Raw genomic sequence first — 4,322 nt, forward strand, 5'->3', positions numbered from 1 at the left:
AATGAAGTTTCCCCTCCCCTGATTGGCTGAACAGTGCTCACCTGATCCCAGCCGGCACATCGCACCAACTACGCCGCTGACATCAGAACCGGGCCACTGACAGGAAATCCACTGCGGGTCAGGTTTCAGATGTCGGCGCGCCGGGTAAGTGCACATCGGGGGCTTGCACGCGCGGCAAGCCCATTGACACCAAGTTCTGGGCAAATGTGTTCCCCTAAATTAACCTGTCATCGATCAGAAATTACACTGTTGCTGTGTTCCCCTAAATTACCCTGTCCTCTATCTCTATTTAGACACTAAAGTTTTCCCCTGAATTATCCTGTCATTTGTCTCAAATTACACAGTTACTGTGTTCCCCTAAATTTCCCTGTCATCTATCACTAGTAACGCAGTTTCTTTTCCCCTAAATTACCCTTTCCTCTATCTCTAATTACACAGTTAATGTGTTCACCTAAATTAACCTGTCCTCTATCTCTAATTATACAATAACTGTGTGACCCTAAATTATCCTGTGCTCTATCTCTAATTGCACTGTAACTGTGTTCCCCTAAATTTCTCTGTCGTCTATCACTAATTACCTAGTTAGTTTTCCCCTAATTTACCCTGTCCTCTATCTCTAATTTCACTTGCTGTGTTCCTCTATATTATCCTGTCCTCTGTCTCTAATTAGACATACTGGCCTAGAAATTCAGTGCCCTTAGCACCGATTTTGCGGCGCTAGAGGGCCTAGCGCTGCAATTGGCGCCGGTTCCTAAATTGCCTGGGGCCCTTCCGCGGCGGTAGACCGGTAGCGCTGCGCCGGCACCGATGACGTCATCGGTGTGCGCAGCGTCCCGGTTGCCGTGGTAACCCGGCCCCAAGCAGAAATTCAGTTGCGGCAGCCTCGCCAGTGGCAGCCGCAACCAAGACTCCGGCAAATGAGTGTTGCCGGAGTCTGCGCCGGCGCTTTAAGGAGGCGCGGCGGCCGGCCGCTTTCCCGCCGGCCGCCTGCCCACAGCTCCCTCCCCGGACTTCTCCCACCCCCCCCCCGGAACAGATGCAAGCCCGGCACTTGTCCGAGGTGCCGGGCTCATTTTTGAAGAGATTTGCGCGGGCCGCGGCCGGGTGCAGGCAGCTCCTCCTTAACGGAAGGAGGAGGCCTGCACTTCCCGAGCCTGCCGCACCGCAGCGGGCGCCGCAGCGCCGGAATAGCGCCGCAATGCGGCGCGTTGCGCCAGTTTTCAGGCGCTAAAACCCTTCAGTAGCGCCGGCAGCCGTTTGGGCGCGGCGCTACTGAATTTTTGGCGCGCGCAAAGGGACTTAGCGCCGGCGCTAATTTCCGGCGCTAAAGCCCTGGCGCAGCGCAAACTCAATTTCTAGGCCAGTGTGTTGCACTAAGTTACCATGTCACCTATCACTAATTACACAGTTATGCTGTTCCCCTAATTGACACCATCTTTCATTACACAGCAACTGTTTTCACATTAATTAACCTGTGCTCTGTCACCAATTGGACGGTTACTTTGTTCCCCTAAATTACCCTGTCTGCTATCTCTAATTAAAGAGTTACTTTGCTCCCCTAACTTACCCTGTCTGCTTTCTCTAATTAAACAGTTACTGTGTTCCCCTTAACTTCCCTACACTCTCTCTCTAATTACACAGTTACTGTCTTCTCCTAAATTACCCTGTCCTCGATCTCTAATCACACAGATACTGTGTTCCCCAAAATATCCCTGCCCTCGCTCTCTAATTACACAGTTACTGTGTTCCCCTAATATTCCCTGTCATCAATCAGTAACTACATAGTTAGTTTTCCCCTAAATTTCCCTGTCCTCTATCTCTAATTACACTTACTTTGTTCTTCTATATTATCCTGTCCTCTATCTTTTATTATCATTACTCTGTTGTACTAAATTTCCCTGTCCTCTCTCAAAAATTACACAGTTCCCCTGTTCCCCTATGTTACCCTGTTCTCTACCTTTTAATTACAGTTACTGATTTCGCCTAAATTACCCTGTCCTCTACCTTTAATTACAGAGTTACTGTATTCCCCTAAATTACCCTGCCCTCTATCTCTAATAACAAAGTAACTGTGTTCCCAAAAATTACCCTGTCCTCTATCTCTAATTAAACAGTTACTTTGATCCCATATAGTGCCCTGACCTCTAACTCTAATTACAAAGTTACTGTGTTCCCCTAAATTACCCAGTCCTCTGTCACTAAAAACACAGTTATTGTGCTCCCCTAAATTAACCTGTGCTCTATCTCTAATTACACTGTTACCGTGTTCGCCTAAATTACCCTGTCCTCTATCTCTAAATACACAGTTACTGTGTTCACCATGTTACCCTGTCCTATATCTCTAATTATACAGTTACTATGTTCCCCGAAATTACCATGACCTCGATCACTAGTTACACAGTTACTGTGCTTACCTAAATTACCATGCCCTATATCGCTAATTACAGAGTAATGGTGTTCTCCTAAATTACTCTGTCCTATATGTCTACTTATACATTTACTGTGTACCCCTAAATTACCCTGTCCTCTATCACTATTTACTCAGTTACTGTGTTCAGGTAAATTACCATGCCCTATATCGATAATTATACAGTAACTATGTTCCCCTAAATTGCCCTGTCCTCTGTCAATAATTACATGGTTACTGTGTTCACCTAAATTTCCCTGTCCTATATCTGTAATTATGCAGTAACTGTGTTCCCCTAAATTAGACTGCCCTCTATCTCTAATTACACTGACTGTGTTCCTCTATATTACCCTGTCCTCTCTCTCTAAATATAGGTGGTGTGTTGCACTAAATTACCCTGTGCTCTATCTCTAATTACACATAATGGCCTAGAAATTGAGTGCCCTTAGCGCCGATTTTGCGGCGCTAGAGGGCCTAGCGCTGCAATTGGCGCCGGCGCCGAAATTGCCTGGGGCCCTTCCGCCGCGGTAGACCGGTAGCGCTGCGCCGGCACCGATGACGTCATCGGTGTGCGCAGCGTTCCGGTTGCCATGCCGACGGGCCCCAGCGCCGAAATTCAGTTGCGGCCGCCTCGCCTGTGGCAGCCGCAACTAAGACTCTGGCAACAGAGTCTTACAAGTTTTTGCGCCGGCGCATTAAAGGCCCCGCGGCGGCCGGCCGCTTTCCCGCCGGCCGCCTGGCCGCAGCTCCCTCCCCGGATTTCCCCCCCCCCGGAACAGAAGCAAGCCCGGCACTTGTCCGAGGTGCCGGGCTCATTTTAAAAAGATTTTCGCGGGCCGCGGCCGGGTGCAGGCAGCTCCTCCTTAAGGGAAGGAGGAGGCCTGCACTTCCCGAGCCTGCCGCACCGCATCGGGTGCCGCAGCGCCGGAATTGCGGCGCGAAACGGCAGTTAGCGCCGATTTACCGCCGCGAAGACCCTTCAGTAGCGCCGGCAGCCGTTTGGGAGCGGCCCTGCTGAATTTTTGGCGCGCGCAGGGGGACTTAACGCCGGCACTAACTTCCGGCGCTAAAGCCCTGGCTAAGCCAAAACTCAATTTCTAGGCCACTGTGTTCCTCTATATTATCCTGTCCTCTGTCTCTAATTATACATACCGTGTTCCAATAAATTACACCGTCCTCTATTACAAATTGAACCATTACTGTGTTCCCCTAAATTACCATGTCTGTTATCTCTAATTAAAAAGTTCCTTTGATCCCCTAAATTACCCTGCCTTCAATCTCTAATAACAATGTAACTGTCTTCCACTAAATTATGCCGTCTTCTAACACTAATTACACAGTTACTGTGTTCCCATAAATTATCGAGCCCTCTATCTCTAATTATACAGTTACTGTGTTCCACTAAATTTCACTGGCCTCAATCTCTAATTACAGAGTAACTGTCTTCCCCTAAATTACCCTCTCCTCAATCACTAATTACACACGTAAGTTTTAACCTAAATTATCCTGTCCTCTGTCTGTAATTACACAGTTAATGTGTAACACTAAATTATCCTGGCCTCTATCTCTAATTAGAAAGTTACTGGCCTAGAAATTCACTGGCCTTAGCGCCGCTTTTGAGGCGCTAGAGGGCCTAGCGCCGAAGTTATGGCCAGTTTGGAAATTGACAGGGGCCCTAAATCGGCGTTAGGCCGGTAGCGCTGCGCCGGCACCGATGACGTCATCGGTGTGCGCAGCGTCCCGGTTGCCATGGTAACCCGCCCGAACTCGGAAATTGAGTTGCGGCCGCCTCGCCCGTGGCAGCCGCAAGCAAATTTCTGGCAGAGGTGCCTTACAGAACTTTGCGCCGGTGCATTAAAGGCCCCGCGGCGGCCGGCCGCTTTCCCGCCGGCCGCCTGGCCGCAGCTCCCTCCCC

This window comes from Somniosus microcephalus, unplaced genomic scaffold, assembly GCF_052327205.1.
Source record: "Somniosus microcephalus isolate GS21.2 unplaced genomic scaffold, FLI_Smic_1.0 scaffold628, whole genome shotgun sequence".
NCBI lineage: Eukaryota > Metazoa > Chordata > Chondrichthyes > Squaliformes > Somniosidae > Somniosus > Somniosus microcephalus.